Here is a 19662-nt window from a genome sequence, read left to right on the forward strand (position 1 = left end):
TTTCTATAGACACGTTAAATAGAAATAATATGTGCATGTTTTCTTAGTTCCCTATTGTCCTTTAGGTTCATAAGGAGCCATGGAGCATGTCAAAATAATAATGCATCTCTTACCAAGGGGAATCTTGGGGACAAAGATGAAGTGCTAAATACAACAACACGAAAAAACTGGGTTCAACATTATGAGTTGTAGAATCCCATAGAAACTATTGAATATCTAGCCAAATTTGATCCTTATGACTAGATATGGTTACTACCTACAAAATGCATGTAGTTGTCACAAGAAACTAACAATATTGAAAAAGCTATACTTGATATACTATAATGTTTCATTTTCTTCTATAATTGAAAAAATCAACCATTGTTGTCTACTATGCAAAATAGGGTATTAGGTGCCCCAAAACTCAAGGAATATTAGCTTTATGTTACAATATGCGACATAGAAAATCAAAACTGCATTTGGATATCATGAAAGCCACCAAAAAAATCATAGAAGAGCTAAAATTGGCTAAAAAACAGGATTTGACAATTTTTGTAATTTGGTCATAACTTACAACTTTAACATTTATTTCTCCCTAGAAGCATCAGGACATGTTGAGGACTACTAAAGATAGTTCTCTAGCATTATAGACCTCACAAACATGAATTCTAGAGTGGTATAGTTGCAAAAAGTTGAAAAAAGCCAAAAACAGGACCCGTTTTTTCACACAGTTTAGGTTGTGAAATGTTGTGCAAGGACAAGGTTAAAGATGGAATTGATATTCCAAAAAAATGTCGAGTTTTTTTCAGCTCATGAGACAACTTTCTAGACAAATAGCACCTCAAAATCCATTTTGAAACTCTTGACATAATTCAAGGAAAATGGTCACTTAACAGGACATAAAAGTGTCCCATTACCAACCTAGTGTTAAATATTGTTCCAGGTTAACAATATAGATGCTATTATAAAAGTCTAGGTGACATACTAACCAATTCATAGTACCACCAAATAGGTCAAAATTCACCTATTAGGTGCTTTTATAAAGGTCAACATGAAATATTTACCATTCTATAGTACCATCTAATAGGTGAAATTTCAACTTATAGGTTCTTTTATAAAGCTCTAGGTGAAACAATCACCAATCTATAGTAGCCCCCAATAGGTGAAGTTTTACCAAGGCCACAAACACTAGGTTCTCTATAAGAGCCTACCAAGGTTTTAAAAACTACCTAATAAGTAGAGTTTATACCTAAAATATAATCTCTAGGTGTTCTAAATATATCTAGGTGGCGTACTAAACTGTTCTAGGTGCTATTGAAAAATAGTTCCAGGTTCAAATAGTTCTAGGTGTCTTAATAAAAGACTTGGTGAAATTCTCACCAACCTAATAGGTGAAATTTCACCTAGTAGGTGATTTCATAAAGTTATAGGTGAAATACTAAATATTCTATAGTATCACCTAAATAAGAATTTCACCTAGAAAGGCATCTAACACTAGGTGCTTTGTAAGAGCCTACCATAGTTTTGAAAACTACCTAATAGGTGGAATTGTTACCTATAACATAATCTGTAGGTGTTCTCTAGTTGTTATAAACTATTCTAGGTGTTGTTATAAACTATTCTAGGTGCTATTGAAAAGCTATTCAAGGTTAACACTTTACATGCTCTTATAAAAGTCTAGGTGAAATACTCACCAATCTATAGTACCACCTAATGAAATTTCACCTATTAGGTGCTTTTATTTAAGACTAGGTGGAATACTCACCATTCTATAGTTCAACCTTTCATGTGTGGCTTTACCTAATATGTTAAATTTCACCTATCAGGTGAAACTTCACCTATAAAGTGAAATTCCACCTGTAAGGTAGAATTTCACCTGTTTGGTGAAATTTCATCTATTTGGTTAAACTTTTCCCATCAGGTAAATTTTCTTATGGTGAGCTCATTTTATGTTTTCTGAAGGTATTTCTATGTGTTGTAGTTTACCTCATATCTGACTAAATCTTGTGGTCTTGCAGAGAGACGTCAACCTCTTGGAAAGTAAGTTATCATGTTCCTTGCATTATATGTCATTCTTTGAGAATATGATGAAGCAATTGGCCAATGGTTGTACTTTGTTTTTGAGTCCTGCCTTCTATGCCCCTGAGGAGGGTCGTACAAATAGGGTAGATTTTTATTTAGAATGTGTTTCCTGTGGTGAACCGCTTGCTGCCACAACTGTGATTGGAGTGTACATGTTGCCATGTGGTCATAAATACCAAAGTATGTGTTTTGCAACTACACTAGTTTCTAAGCAAGTTTGTGTGCAATTGGGTTGCAATGAAAGAAATACTCAGACTGTTAAGTCTATGCTAGTCGGACATAATCCGAGAGCCTCCCCCTATTTTCTGATGTCAAGACAGAAGTTTCAGGTATTAACAAGCTTGCTTATATTGAATTGTTGACTGTTGTGAGTTATTCTTTTCACCATTTTACAGGATGGTCTGATGTAGAGGTTGCACATCATATGAGCTTTGAAACTAGTCGTGGTTACACTGAGAATGTTGTTGGTGTTGAAGAAGGGAATGTTTCTGATCTTGGAATAGCTAGCCGAAGTGGAGCACAGAAGTCATGGAGTGATCGCAAAGCAACAAAGAATGTTGAGCAGGATATTGTCCCCCGTGAATCAATTGTACTTGGTGCAACATCTGAGGTGGGTGTAGAAGCCGTATTGGGTGGAAACACAGATGCAGAGTCTATGTTTTTGTCGAAGTTTGTGAGAGGTTCAAATCAAACAAGCACACAACGAAAACTATTGCACCTGGAGAAGGTAAGATATAATCAAAGTCTCAAAATGAAACTTATAATCTACTAGGCAAAACCATATCATATAACATATCTATGAAAAGAGATTGATATGTAGACTACAGATTTATAATCTCCAATCAAATCAAAGATCACATTAGGAGTTATGGGAGGCCAAAAATCATAAAGTTGTCTACTCCCTTTTTTTGGAGGGAATGTGCATCCTTTGACCTCTCTTACACACCCACCATTATTGCACACATGACATGCATCTATTTGAAAAGTTAATCACCCCCATAATATCATGGTAAATAAAGAGGCCCGCATAGACCCCGTCCTCTTTCTAATGCAACCTTGCCAACATAATGCCTTGCACATGTCATAGTGCAAGATGAATTTTGAGAGATACCCCTCCCCAAGGGTCTATGCACAATATACACCTTTATACTATTTTTCATATAAAATCTTTCACTATACAATTTTCAATATACATCAGATTTGCGGAAGCATTTGCATAGGGAAAAGTTATCAGTGCCCCACCAAGCATATAGTTTAGGCCATGAGCTAGACTGCATCCAAAGGCACCTAGAAACTAGTGCTACCCCTGAATGGATGCTATGAAAAAGAGTACTCAAGAAAAATATAGCATTGTGGAGGGTGAATATATGTGAACACCACATTGCGGGAAGAGAGAGAGAGAGAGTATAGTGGAGGATGAATTAGAGTGTACAAAGACGTGAGAGAATGACAATAGAGAATTTTTAAATGCCCCATCTAAATGAAACAGGCAACCATGTATTAATGCAATGACAAAATCTGGGTATACCATAACATCAAAAATGTTTATAAAAAATTAACTAACAGAGCAGCGGAACTTGTGTAGGGATCAACCAGTCCAACCATCCACTTCCGCTCTACTATGCATAGAGAGAATTTCACTTCATCGGGAGCAAGCAAAAACACCTCCAACCTACCTGCACCAGACATAGACTGAGACTGCTTTGCCTCCCTCTGAGAAGCAAGTGTTTTAATCCCTAATGATCATGCTTCAAGGTACTCCTTGATGGAAGTCATTGACCTTGGTGAACCTATAACACATCTTAGAAGGGGAAAGAAATATCCTCTGCAGGAGTTTGTCAATGGTCCATCCCCTGGGTCTGACGCCCCGTCCACTCAAAAGCACTCTGCTCTGTTTGAAGACTTACCCTTCGACGAGCTTCCACCGGGACAGTTACAAGAAGAGTATGAGGAGTTTCCAATCGATCAAATACCAGACCATGATGTCTTGAAGCTTCTGATGCGCCCTCCCCAGCTACACCTCCTGACCCGTTCAAGCATATCAGCGACCCTTTTATCTAGGGGTAAGTGATTTAGGTGATCCTAGTCTTGTAGTGACGGTGCCATGAGAAACATAACATGTGAGTTTAGTCACAATAGCATTCTCCATATGCACAAACAATATTTTTCAAGCAGCTGGAATGTACAGGGTCTCTACCATTACACGTCTACCATAAACCATCCAAATCACTTCATGATCGAATTCCAAAACATAACCCAATCACAACACACGGGTGAGCAGCCTAACCAACTCGAGGTGAGGCACAACCAATTCTGCATAACCACCTTAGAACACAACATTGCTGCAAAATTTTTCGCAGCATAACCATATCAAAAAAAAAAGCAAGAGCCACACCGACTTCCACCATAAAAATCACAACCATAGTCCATGAGGGATCTCAACCCTTAACCATAAATCATATTCACATTGAACCACCTCCCACACTTGGAGTTTTACCAATCCATTGAGTAAATCTAAGCCCATACACATGGCCCTTAAGACATGAACCTTTTTCAGTAAATAAGTCCGATTAACAAATAAACATGATATAAAAATCCAATTTTGACAACATCTAATCATTCAAAGTTGATGCATCATATCTGCACTTCACTCCTCTAGCACATAAGCTAGTTTTGACCTAGAAAGGTGGAAAGCAATCATACCCATGCACATGAGGCATCCACATTTATCCATAAGGTTCCATACATCATGTGATATCACTTCATCACCATAATCATGATGCAAAACAGCTCCCTTAGGTCGACCATAAACCATAACTTCACACATATGCGAACATACCTTTTTGCCATTTCTAGGAGCATACATATTATGAAAATGAAAGTTTTTGACCTCAAACCAATGCATCAAGCTCATATCCATAATATAAAATAACACTCCATCACATCACTTTGCCCGTATGATACTCATACAACAAACAATAGCACAAAAAGAAAGCCACTTTATTCATATTTGCATGTGTGGTTTGGGTTGGCTAACTATATATCCTTACATAAGTTTATGGACATCTAATCAACTCACCAAAATAAATCATAAATCATATATAAGCAGCTCGATTAACTCATGATGTCATATGGCACTCCCCCTTGGTAGTGTTAGGGTATAGGCGTCTGTGCCTTGCCCGGCCGCCCAGAGTCTGGGCGCCCACTGACGTGTATACCTTATACATAGCATAAGTGTATAGGGGGCTGCTCACTCTCTGAGTCTCCCCACCCATATATGTGTGTCGTGTGTCTCCTCCTCTCGCTCACTCTCCGTCTATGGTGCTCTCCGATCCCCTTCACTTGGTATTAGAGCGTACGTGCGGAGGGAGCGCCTGTGTGCACAGTCACGACGACAGCGGAGAGCCAGTTTCATTTCCGAAATCGCGCCCGCGCGTGCGCACTTTCAAGAGTGCAAACAGGGTTTCGACCTCGGCATCGGTAAATTCAGCTTTCCTGGAGCGTTTCCAGCAAGTGTCCTGAAGTTTTACCCCCCTTTCGAAGCCATTCGAGCCATCAGAAACCTCATTCGAGCTACGGTTGAGGAGCTGCATTTTTCAGCCCTCTTTTGGCAGTTTATGCTGCGTTTTTGGGCCGAAACGGAGGTTTTTAGCATAGCTTTCACACCCGGACTCGGATACATGTGATCCAGGAGTCTACCTTGGGGTTTTGGCATGCTCCGGACGCGCTCGTCATATTAGAATTTTAAAATTCTGAATGTTGAATTTTCTACAGCAGCAGCAGTTGTTTATTGTGTGTCGAGGATTCCACACATGGTTTGCTCTCAGATGTGAGAGTGATATTTGCTGCAAGTTTCCTCACAGGTGGGAGGATACGATGTATGCCTTATGTGGTTTTATGCTCAGGGAGACTAATGTGATTGCATTTTGAGCTCGGAAATGTATGCCTCCAGCATGTTTTTTGGCAGTCACAGGTAGAGTAGATATTTGTGTACTAGATTTGCAGGTGTTTGCAATGATGTATGCAAAGTGTGGAGATTGGTGCATGCATTTGGAGTGCGGTTTGATGCGCTTTGGTTGCTCATGGTTTTGAGCGTGCAGTCAGTTTGGTTACTGGTTTTGTGGCTGTTTTATTGACGAAACTCTGGCGAAATTTTCCCCGGAGTTTTATGCGCATCATTTATGCGATCTAGGTAGAGATTGCGGGTTGCACTCAGCATTTGCGTGCGGTGTTCTCTGCAGGTGGGAGATTTGTGCGTGTGTATGCATCGATACCGCACAGTGTGGGCTTGGTGATTAGCTCACGGTTTGACAGGCGTTCAGTTATCTTGCCACACTCACAAGAGTGAATATTGTGATGTATGCTTGTGTGGCTACGAGCTAAGTAGCCGATTCGAGTACTAATGGCTTGAGTTTTTTCATCAGGTTTCAGCTACAGGTTTACAAGTTTACAGGCAGGTTTGAGGGCTTATTTGGGCGATGAATTTTCAGCCATTGTTTCCTCTTTGCAGGTGTCCATGTATGGCTCAGTTGTAGGCTGATCTGGGACACGTTTGTGACTTGTTTATGCAGCTATTTAAGAGCTGAATTTTGGGGCTGATTTGCAGACTTTTGTTGATGCGATTCGAGCCAGTTTAGGGCTGATTTGGGTGACATTTGCTACTCATTGTTGGTTACTCTTTTGTGAGCATTATGGATGATTTTTCATTTGACTTTAAGCGTTATGGTCTAACACAGTTTGATGGTGCAGATTTTGTTGCTTGGAAGGAGCATATGCTTGTTGCATTGGCAGATTTGGGGCAGGATAAACTCTTGTGTGGTTTATCGGCGAAGCCCAAGTCTATGCGTGATGATGATTGGCAGGATCTTGATGAGTTGGCAATGTCTACAATTCGTTTGCATCTGGTTGAGTCTGTTGACTGGCAGGTCTCGAGGGAGACTACAACTCATGCTTTATGGCAAAGTTTACATGCTATGTACGCGACATCCATGTCTACAGGGGAGTGTAGTCCATGGGAGAGATTGGTCCCACACGCAAGTCTCGACGGCATAGAGACTTGACATGTTGGCATTGCGGACATAGAGGGTACATTAGGCGTCGATGTTTCAGGCGTTTGAGACAATGGAGGCGACAGATGCGTGATGCAGATTTGGGCATGATAGATGCTAGTGAGATCAGTACGGTGGCTGAGTATGCTTGTGATGGCGATGTCACATTTACATCTAGCTTGTCTTTAGACGATCTTATGTCTATGGATTGCATATCGGATTGCACATTGTCTTCACATTGGTTACTAGATTCAGATGCTACTTTCCATGTCACGTCGCATCGTGAGTGGTTTAGCACGTTTTCTAGTGGGAGACTTGGTTGTGTGCACATGGTTGATGGTGTTGTGTATGACATTGAGGGTGCAGGAGACGTATGTTTGTCCTTGCCCAGTGGTATGAGATTTACCCTGCGTCATGTGCGTTATGTGCCAGATCTGAGACGGGATTTGATCTCAGTCAGACAGTTACGGGATAGTGGATGTCAGATTTCGCTACGAGAGCGAGATTTTGTGATGCATTTGGGTTCGCTAGTGATTGCGAGAGGTGCCAGGAGTGGTACAGGTTACCCATTGCATGTGGATCACGGGAGAGACAGTGTTGTCTCTGTGATCACGCAGCCAGGTAGAGAGCGAGAGAGCAGGCGAGTCTCTTTTGCTTGTGGGTTGCAGGATGCTTTGCATGGAGTGCAGAGTAGTGAGCTCGTTGTGCACACAGTTGCGGCACAACTTGAGCAGTCACTCCAGAGCTCGGAGTCAGATTACCATGGTCTCTATGATAGGGGACAAGATTGCCATGAGTTGAGTTCTCAGTTGGAGGTGGCAAAGGTTGCCAGGGTTGCATCAACATTCGGTGTCCTTATGTACGAGATGTTGATCTCGAGGCGCGACATAGCAGCTGCAGTGGGAGCATTTGCAACAGGGTTGATTAGTTGTTCAATGACTGATCTCCGCATAGAGCATAGGGGAGGTTTGTAGGTATTGGACCAATACTTGCAGGAGTGCATGAGCTCTTGTAGACTCTTTGTAGAGCTTGGAGCTAACTCTGTGTGGCTTCTGCAGCGGGATGTTTATCTATCAGTAGAGCCGGATGCACTAGCTCATCGAGAGTCAGTGGGCATAGGTTGAGAGAATCTCTCACCTTCTATTGGTTGTACACTAGTAGATCTTGCTTAAAGGCACATTGGCCTTTAAGTGGGAGGTTGTTGGGGTTAAGGCCTATGTGCCTTGACCGGTCGCCCAGGTCATGGGCGCCCGCCCACTGTTACCCTATACTTATAGTGAGTATACTATATAGGGGGAGCTGCCACTTCACACTCTCCCCACCCACATTGTGTGTGTGTCTCCTTCTCTCTCTCTCACTCTCCGTCTGTGGTGCTCCCCGATCCCCTTCAGGTAGCACCCCTACACGCCTAGGTAAATCCGTTTATGGAATGATTAATAACTCCCATACCCAAGATGATAACAAAGAACTAAATACATTTATCATCAAGTTTAATTGATCTTTTCAATTGGCTAAGTGGGTTTTCTCATCCGGTGAATCTATATAAGGTTCTCCAAGGAGCATGGGGTCCAAAATTTTGACTAAGTGCAGTGGACAACAAGCTGTTTTTTGACAAAGAGAGAAAATGTTTTAAATGATATGTTTTATCCTAGTTTAAATGGTTCGGGCTGATTCATAACGGTTTGTGAGTTATGACCAAAACAGTGTTCCTACCGCTTCTATGACATGAAACGAAAAGCCTAGGTAAACCCGGTTATGGAATGATTAATAACTCGCATACCCAAGATGATAATGGAGAACTAAATAAGTTTATCATCAAGTTTATTCAATCTTTTCAATTGGCTAAGTGGGTTTTCCCTTCCGATGAATCTATATAGTGGTTCTCCAAGGAGCCTTGGGTCCAAAACTTTGACTAAATGCAGTGGACAACGAGCTGTTTTTTGACCCAAGAGAGGAAATGTTTTAAATGATATGTTTTATCACTGGTTTAAAGGGTTCGGGTTGATTCATAACGGTTTGTGAGTTATGACCAAAAGAGTGTTCCTACCGCTTCTATGACATGAAATGAAAAGCTTTTACGCACGCACGTGATCATAAACACATCGTGTGCATAAATCAACGTATTAAATATAATGAAATGGTCACGGAGAAACTTCATACACACTCATCAAATCCATACATACACTTGTATATGAAAAAACAGCCATCGAGAGGGTATCTACTCCAAAAAACGACATAGAGAGAGATGATGATGGCTATGGAGTTTAGAGCTTCTCACCGTGCTTTAGAATTGATTAGGGGCTATCAAAAGGCTTCTTGCTTTGTCGCAAGAGAGCGGTGATGAGAGCTATGCAAAAATTTTCACCAGGAGAGCCTTCGAAGAGCGCGTACACTATGAAACGAGAGCGGAGATAGTAAGCAAGTAGAGAGAGAGTATTCTTCTTCTTCTTCTTCCCATAAAGGAGATAGAAGAGCTTATGTAGATTGTGATGAAGAGCTTGCACCACTCCATATAATAGGTACATATTGCCTTGTGGTAGTAGACGCAGCTGACGGAACTAAAAATTGAGCACTCCCTACCAATTTGTAGGCAGTGCAACAAGCCATGATGATGCCCAAAGCCAAAACTAGCGCTACCTTGGTAGCTACAAATAGCTGCAAGCTTTTGGACACTTTGCTAAAAACATGGCACAACTTTGAATAGTCAACTCTCCCACTTACCATTTAGTTTTTATAGTAAAACTAACTAATTGGACAGTACCAGGATCATGTGGATGAAGACATGAAAGAACTCATGACTCTGAAGGGGGTTAACAAGCAGACGCATACGAGGGCTTGGAGAGTGGGAATAAAAAAAGTGGGAGAGACGGAGAAACCTCAAAAGAAAGCACTCATCCTCGGTTTCCTCTCCATGGAAGCGAAGGACTTCTTGAAGACAAGACCGACTCTAAAGAAGACATGCATCTTTCTTGGAGATGACCTCACCCTCTCACAGATTTTTCATATGCAAGAAGTAATGCCGATGTAATTACGGTATTACTTTTCATAAAATTAATTCTAGTAAAAATCTCGTTAAATCCCCTTTTTTCTCTGAGTGGTCATTTTTAAATCGAGAGAGACTAAAAATAATATTTTTATGTTTAGGTCCTCCTAAAAAGCATGTTGCTTTTCAAAAACACCGAAAAGCATAAAAAGCTAAAAATAGCGTTAAAACAAAAAAAGTAAAGTCTTTTTAAAATTGAACCACGAGTTCCCCTTGTCCACTGGAATAAGAGAGTGGATTTGCTTTACACTAGGAGCTGGCACATGAGTAAAGGGAAGTGCCATGCCCTGATGACATGATCAGTCCACAAAGGGGAGTAAGCCCAAAGCTTTGCGGAAAGCTCCAAGCTTCTCACAAGACAATGCCTTTGTGAAAAGATCTGCAAGGTTGTCCTGTGTTGGCACATAAGCCAAGATGATCTCTCCTGTTGAGAGCCTCTCCCTGACATAGTGGTAATGCACCTCAATGTGCTTTGTGCGAGCATGAAAAATTGGGTTCCTCGCAACTACCAATGCGCTCTGACTGTCAGTGTAGATAGTGTTGGCAGTGTCTTGTCTAACACCCCAAATCAGCCATAAGGCGTCTGAGCCATACAGACTCAACCGTAGCTGTGAAGATTTCCCTGTACTCAGCCTCACAACTTGAAGTGGCCACACTAGGTTGCTTTTTTCTCAACCATGATATACATGAACTGCCAAGCATGAAACAAAAACCACGAGTGTGGACACTCACGTGCCAAAATAAGCAACCCAATCTGACTCCAAAAAAGCATGTAAGTCTGGCGGCAATGATCCCCCCTTGGGATAAAACAAGCCAAGATGTAAAGTGCCACTAAGGTAGCAGAAAATCCCTTGACATCTTGCCAATGCTTAGACCCTGGGCTATGCATAAACCTGTTGACCTGAGTGAAAATTAAATATCTGGCCTCGTGTTGCATACATAAATGAGGCAACCAGTAGCAGTTTGGTAAAGAGTGACATCAGCAGGATTGCCAGCATCGTGTAGACTCATCTTCAAACCTGTTTCCATGGGAGTGGCAATAGGTTTGCAATCCTCAAATCCAAACTTACATAGGAATATCTCTATGTAACTTTTGTGACACAAGGCAATACCATTATCACAATGCTTAAACTGTATACCCAAGTAGTGATGAAGCAGCCCCAAATCTTTCATCTTGAAAGTAGCATTCAAATCATCATTAAATTCAGCAATATGTCTCTCATTTGGTCCAGTGATTAGCAAATCATCTATATAGAGAACCACAATGAGAAGTACATCACCCTCATGCTTTACATACAATGTGCTTTCTGTTGGACTGTTACAAAAGCCTCATTTAACCAAATGAGTGTCAGCTTTCTCATACCAAGCATGAGTAAATTGCTTCACCCATACAAAGCCTTATTACATCTGCACACTTTGTCCTCTTGTCCTTTTATGGCAAAACCGCAAGGTTGCGTTACATAAACTTCCTCAAATATGTCACGTTACATAAACTTCCTCAAATATGTCACCATTCAAGAAAGCAGTAACAATGTCTGATTGGTGTACATCCCAACCAAAATGAGCTGCCAATGCACATAGAAAATGCACAGTAGTCATATGACAAGTGGGAGAAAAGGTCTCTTCATAATCTATGCCTTTTTGCTATGCATAACCCTTTGCAATAAGTCAAGCCTTATGGAGATCGATCTCACCATTCGGCTTGCATTTCAACTTGTAAACCCAAGTCTTCATACCAATGGCATTTTTTCCAGGAGGCAAATCACATAAAGTCCATGCGTCATTTTCTATAAGTGCATCATATTCTAATTGCATGGCAGCCATCCAATTTTTTGAATTCTGTGCTTCATGAGGTTCCTCACCATCATGTAGGCTAGACACATCCAAAGAATAAAAATCTGATGCATATGATTGATGGTGAGAGCCTGAACGAGTACAACTAGACAAAGGTGCATCTAATGTACTGTCACGCAATGTATGCACCAGCCATTTTGGCATACCTCTAGCCTGCTCATTTTCAGCTCTTTTCTCATTAAGTACATCATGTACATCTGCGTCAGTAATAGGCTGATCTGTAACATTTTTGGAATCCCCCATAGGCTGTACATTTGCCTCATTGGAATTTACATTCAAAATTCCACCACCACTGAAAAGAGGCAAGAAAGTGTCATAAATGTCTTGTGAGCTTACATTATTGTCTCTAGTACATGACAACAAGGGCTGAACAGAATCTTCCACAAACACTACATCCCGTGAAACCAGAATACGCTTTGTTTGCGGATGATACAACCTGTAACCTTTGCTTTCAGCACTATAACCAACAAAAATACATTTGGCAGCCTTATCATCAAATTTTCTGCGCTGTGTTTGTGGCACCAAAGCATATGCCAAACAGCCAAAAACATGCATGTGCTCAATAGAAGGCTTTCTATCATGCCATGCTTCATATGGATTATAGACTGCAAAGCTATCGCAGGGCACTTGTTAAGTACATAAGTGGCACACATGATGGCCTCAAGCCAAAAAGAATGTGGAAAAGCTTGACTTTTGACCATACATCGTGCCATTTCCATAAGTGACCTGTTTTTCCTCTCAACAACACCATTTTGCTGAGGTGTATAAGGCACTGTACATTGGTGTTTTATCCCACGACTAGCCAAAAATGCATTAAATTCATGAGACATATACTCCCCCAATCGAACGGAACGAAGGGTGCCCATAGTACATTTTGAGACATTTTCAGCCATAGCCAAAAATTGTTTTAAGCACATGAAAACTTCGGACTTCGCTTTAAGCGGAAATACCCATGCATGCCTGGAGTAATCATCAATGAGAGTCACAAAGTACAAGTAATTGCCCAAGGACGGAGTTTGCATGGGCCCACAAACATTACTATGCACAAGCTGCAACCTGCATGTGGCCCTAACTGAACCATCCTTTGGAAACTTAGAACGCTGCATTTTACCCAGAATACAACCTTCAGAAACATGTTTGATAGGTGCTTCAAGAGGCGGCAAAGAAGCAACCATATCAGATTTCTGCAAACGTAGCAAACTGGAAAAATTCGGATGACCAAAATGTGCATGTCAAAGTTTTGCATCTTAAATAGCCCTTGAATCTACAACAGCATTTGCAAAATTTTGTCCACACTTGTCATACAAAGTGAGCTTATACAGCCCATGGCACAAAAGCCCAGATCCAACAAATTCATCACAAAAACTGAGATCATGAACTATACATCTGTCATCCACAAATTTGACTACAAGTCCAACTCTAGCAAGTGCGGATACAGACAAGAGACTCTTCTTGATCCCAGGTACATAGAGTGCATCAACAAGTATGAAGGAACTTCCATTTGCAGCAGTAAGCACAATCTTTCCAACTCCCTGAACTGGATAAGAGGCATTGTTGGCACAAGTGACTGAATTCCCATGAGGGACAGAATCGAGAGAGGTGAACAATTCACGATGTGAAGTAATGTGCTTTGTAGCACCACTGTCAAAATACCATACATGTGAATTTGCAGCAACAACTGACATGCATGCATCATGGACAACAAGATTATAAGTGCACTCTGCACTAAAATCCCATTCTGCATCAACATCAGCAACACAGTCTCCTTTCATAGAAGACTCAACAATGGCTGCATTTGTAGTGGAACCAGCATTTGTAGTGGAACCACCCTCTTTCTTCTTAGCCTCTTTGGCCTTCAACTTAGGACATGACTTGATTAAGTGATCATTAGCTTTACAATAATGGCAAGGCATTTTCTTTTTTCTCTTATCACCAGAATTTTCAAATGGATTACTGCCAGCAGAAGCATTAGGAACATAAGTTCTTCCCCTCATAGTAGAACCATAAGAAGTGGATGTATTGTTGTTACCACCCTTTCTCTAAGAAGCAATAAAAGCCTGTTCAACTGCGCACTTCCTAGTCTTGTTTTTTTTGGAAAGTGACTCTTGCAACAGCAATGTGCATAATGCATCAAACTTGACAACTTCAAGATTTTCTTGGGTCATAAGTCTCCAAGTACTAGCAAAAGTCTGGTAAGAATCTGGTAAGGCATTAAGATCTAGAACAGTCTACACAAGGGAACTCTCTGAAATGACTTCACCTGCAGAAATAATTTGCTCATTGATATCCTTGACACCAGCAAGGAAAATGACCATATCATCTTCCTCATGCATAATCAAAGCGCAGTAAAGCAATTTTAGCCTCATCGCGGCTTGCATAAAGACTTGCTAGAATATCCCAAGCCTGTTTGGCAAATTTTGCTGAACGAATGTGAAGAACAATGATGCGCTTCACAGACAACACAATCAATGCATGATCCTGCACATCCTTTACATACCAACGAGCTTGTTCTGTCGTAGGCAAACAACTCTAATAGCAGAAATCCTTGCAGCAAGACCTGCAACATCCTCAACATCGTCTACATCCTCAGAACCAGGACGTATATCAATGCCCTGCACAATGTTCCAAATGCCCCTTGACACAAGAACATGTTGCATCATATAAGCCCACATAGGGTAATTGTCCCCATCCAACCTGTCCTCAGCATAGCAAACATCTTGAATAGATCTGCGTTGTTGTCAGCCATGGTAAATGCTGCACCTGATGTGAAAACTGCCCGAAAATAGGAGAAACGAAGCGAGAACAACACGTGCTATATAGCAAAAACTATAGAAGACTATAAAGGCACCTGTTATGCAGAAAATGGCACTGACAAAAATCTGCAAAATTACAAAATAGCTCGTGTTGTACTGCCGGTAGTGGAAACGGAGGCCGAAATGAGCCCGAATCAAAAATCTGAGTAAACAAAACTCTACGAGCTTCTCCGAAATTTTTATCGACTTGAGAATACTTGCTAAAGATCACTAAAATCAAAGAAAGGAAGCAAGTGTGTGCTGGAGTAGCTGGCGACTAAGCCCAGGAGGACGCAACCTACTCTGATACCAATTGTTAGAATTAGAGTTACAGAGAAATACACACATCTTGGAGAAGATGAAGGAAGCTCAAGGCACACAATAGAGAGTGTATTACTTAGTGTGCAATGGAAAGATAGATAGCCCTAGAGTGATGGGCATATATACAATGCTCTGGAAAAAAACCTCCTAAATAAAGAGGGAAAAAATGCCTCGACGGTCCTAGTGTGTTCACACACATCACTACCACATGTATATGGTAACACTTGCCAGCTGCGTTCATAGGAATTCTTTTCTCTCTCAAATCTCGCCTGCTTCTATTGTGGCTCCTCTTGATTTCTGTGAGCCCCAGCCTTTGGTTGGCTTCTTTGGTCTCGGGCTTTGCTGCGACATCATATACTTCTTTTGGTAGAAGTTGCAGTTCTACCTAATGTCCTTCTTCACTTTTGAATCTACCTTGAACAGTGTGGTGTTGTTCTCTTCCAACTCTTCTCTTGACAAATAGGTCGCTTTGGCAGTTTTGATTGAACTGGGGTCCAATTGATATGGTGGTAGCTCTTGAAGCTTCTCCTTTTGTGAGAGCTTCTTCTTGGCCTTCTCTGCAACTTGCATGGCTCCTGTTAAGTGAATGCAGTGTCAAAGTTACCAAATTTGGCAGATTCTACTCTGAATTGTCCTTCAATTTGAAATGCTGACAAACTGAGTCCAATTTGCTTCAAATCAATTTTTGAACATGCATAGATGCATAAAAACATGTAAAGGTCAAATTCATGAAGTTAAAACAAAAATTTGCAACAAAAGTAAATAATCATGATTATTTATAGCTGAGTAATTTTTTCAACTTTTTGCAAATTTGACATTATAGGCTTGAAGTATATACCAAACACATACTCATAGTGAAATATGGGCTCATTTGGGTGCACAAGATGAAAATGGTGCCAGATTTTGGCTTTAGGTTTTTGAAACAGTAGATGTAAAGGAATTTTGAGATTTTGAGGTCCAAATTTGTTCAAACTTGGTTAGTGGGCTTAGAGCATCATGTACTTTGGTCCCATGATGGCAAAGTTGCAAATTCATCCTATTTTGGCCAAAAAGTAAATAATTGAGATTATTAACTTTTTACCTTAGTGGTGGAAAATGAAGTGCAATTTTGTATAGCCAAACTCCAAGAAAATGCCGCTTCAATGAACAAGAAAACATACCAAGATGTGGATTGCCTAGTGTCCATACGACCCGCATAATCCAAATCGGTGTATCCAACTATGGATGCATCATTGTTCCCAAAGAATAAGAACTTACTAGATGATCCCTTGATGTATCTCAAGATGTGCTTCACTACTTCCCAATGCTTCCTGCCTGGATTTTCCATAAACTTGCTGACCACTCCCATGCATATGTAATGTCTGGCCATGTGCTAACCACGGAAAACATAAGACTTCCAATTGCCAAAGAACATGGCACCTTTGCCATCTCTGCCTTTTCAAGATCCGATTTGGGACAATCATGATTGCTAAGTTTTTTGTATGCTTCCATTGGGATACTCAATGATTTTCCCCCTTGCATATTAAAACGTTGCAAGACCTTGTGTTCATTGTCTTCACATCCATTTGGACCAATTCCAAGTCCTCCATGGCTATGAGACCAACCATAAGATGCAATTTATTCATATTTACCATTGGAGAAAAGATTTCATCAAAATCCATTCCTTTTAATTGCTTGAACCCTTTAGCAACCAATCTAGCCTTATACATGGGATCAGGATCATTTGTGATATACTTCTTCTTGTACACCCATTTGCATGGCAATGCGTGTTTACCCGAAGGTAAGTCTGTCACTTCCCAAGTTTTATTGGCTAAGATCAAGCTATACTCAAATTGCATAGCCTCTTCCCACTTCACACTATCATCCATTTGAATGGCCTCTTTGTAGCAAGTGGGTTCACCGCAGTGACAAGTGACTAGCAAGTAGTCTAATCCTAGCTCAAAAATCTCAAGTTAACGAGATGTACAAGTAGATCTTGGAAGTGCCTAACTGCTGGATTCTTGTCTCTTTGGAGAAACACGTGTGTGTGTACTAGTGGAAGGTGCATCACTAGCATGTCCAACATTCTATGTAACTAGAAACAGACAGTGAGGAAACCAATTGAAGAGTGTGTGTGCACAAATGCGTGCATGCACGGGTGCGGTGTACATGCAAGAAGGAGAGAAGGAGAGAGTACACAATGTGTTGGTGGAGAAAGACTCATGTATGAGCTTCCTCTTATTCTTTGTATATGTACACAAGAATAAGGTGTTAGTGGGTGGGTGCCCATAGCCTGAGCGGTCGGGCAAGGCACATGCACTTGTACCCCAACAATCTCCCACTTGAAGGTGAATGTGTCGATAAGTGGGTCCTACTAGCTAAGCTACTAGTATTTACAAGAAAATAGGTGAGAGACTCTCTCAACCTACACCCACTGGCTTGCACAGTCAATCTACATGCAACCGTATTGGCTCTTGTGGTGGGTGATATATGTCATATCAAATAACTCCATGTATGTCATATCTTTTTTTGTCTCTAGGGAGAAAATTTTCTCTACCTCTAACTACATAAAATTTGACAACACCTTCTGTTTCTCACTAGAGAGCTGCCACTCCACCTTTGTCTCTACAAAGTCTACTAGGATGTCCTGCACCAGCTAAATGCTATGTCTCATGAGCATGGTGGAGCTCACCCATGAAGGAGAAATGTCTTGTCTCTCATTCAAAGCACACCAACAACAAAATCAAGACTATGCCGTCTCAAACCTCAGACACATGCATAGGATATACGAAGCCACTACGGGCTCCTTTAGCAATCACCAGACCACAATGCATCTGGAAAGACTTCTCTCTAATAATCTCATTGAGATCAAACTCAATCTCAGCTAAGGAACATAGCGCACATGTCGTAGCATATATGATGCACCACTGGGCTAAAGACAAACAAACATCCCTTGCACCCTCTATGTCACATGTTGAACCATCAGCAAGTTGCACACAACCAAGTCTCCCACTAGAAAATGTGTTGAACCACTCACAACATGGTGTGACATGGAAAGCAGCATCGCTATCTAGTAACCATTGTGGAGAAAGTGTGCTATGCATAGACATATCTGCAAGAGGTACACTCAAGGCAAGCATGACATCACCGTCACTAGCATAGATTTCCACTGTAATTGCCTCTCTAACATGTGTTAAAGTTGTATCTGCATCACGCATACATCTCCACTACTGTCTCATACGTTTGAAACAACAACGCCTAATGTGACCTGTGTGACCAGAATGCCAACAACGCAAGTATCGAAAAGAATGAGACCACCGTCTCTCATTGACACACATTTCTACTCCCATAAGTGAATGCCAAAATGACAACAAAGTGGGAGATCACTCACCCACTATACAATCATGAAAACCATGACTAATCACATCAAAAATAATGCTTGTATATGCATAAAACAGCTCCACAATCTGCTATTTGCTAGTATAAACTAGGACAAACAACTCAATCGAGCGTAAAACTCATAACCATATATGCAAGTAGAGAGAAAACTAGCTCAAAATGCATCCCACAAAAGAGGTTGCCTGCAAAAATTTGCAAAAATCTATGAGACATGTGATTCTCTATCTATAGCCACAGAAGCATACGCTAATCTCACTCTTGCAAGAGGAGTGGGTACAAGAACACCAAGCTAGGTCCAAGCGTCAAAGTGAGAGTAAACACTTGATCAGTGTCAAAAGGAAAATATATCGACCACTGTATAAGATGGCATAACATTGCAAACTTTTATGGCAAGAAGACAGGAAAAAATGGATAGTTTTTTCTTTGCAAAATGAGCGAAAACTCAATGCAAACTGTAAGTCAAAAAACTACAAATAACTATCAGAGTGGGAGTAAACCATCAGAGAGAAAACTACGGATACGCATAAACCATGGCAAGAATCTAGGAAAAATATGACAAAATTTCCCCTAGAAATTGAGCAAAATTTGAAAAAATCTCATTAAATTGCATGAAAAACACACTTAGTGTCTCAGTAAGAGATCCACAAATGGTCTACATGTACTGTCAACAAAAGATTGGCAAACTCGCTCACGTCTGAATGAGTGGCTCTATGGAATGCTCCAAACTTATAAAACTACTACCTACAAGCTACACCTAGCTCAAGCACTATTCACAAAATGCATACATAGCATGAAATTGCACAAAATTGTGCTAAAAAAACTCTCTAGAGTGCCCCACACAGTCATACAATACGCATAAAAATGCATCCGGATGTGTAAAAATCCAAAAGTCTCATCCCAAATCATCGCTTGCATATGCAAAAACAAGGTGAATTCTCTCTCAAATAGCACCACATTGTTCCATACATAGCCAAAGATGCAAACCGCATTACTCTCTACAATGTAGGAATCAAACTGCAAAATTTTGATGTATCGAGATTGTTGACAGGCTGCTGCAAAAATTCCGCGCTCAAAATTTTAAAATTATTATATGAACAACGCCTTTGGAACATATCAAAACCCTAGGGGTAGACTCCTGGATCAAATTTGTATGAATCCAAGTGTG

Source organism: Adiantum capillus-veneris, chromosome 3, assembly GCF_014529385.1.
Source record: "Adiantum capillus-veneris isolate H3 chromosome 3, ASM1452938v2, whole genome shotgun sequence".
Taxonomy (NCBI): domain Eukaryota; kingdom Viridiplantae; phylum Streptophyta; class Polypodiopsida; order Polypodiales; family Pteridaceae; genus Adiantum; species Adiantum capillus-veneris.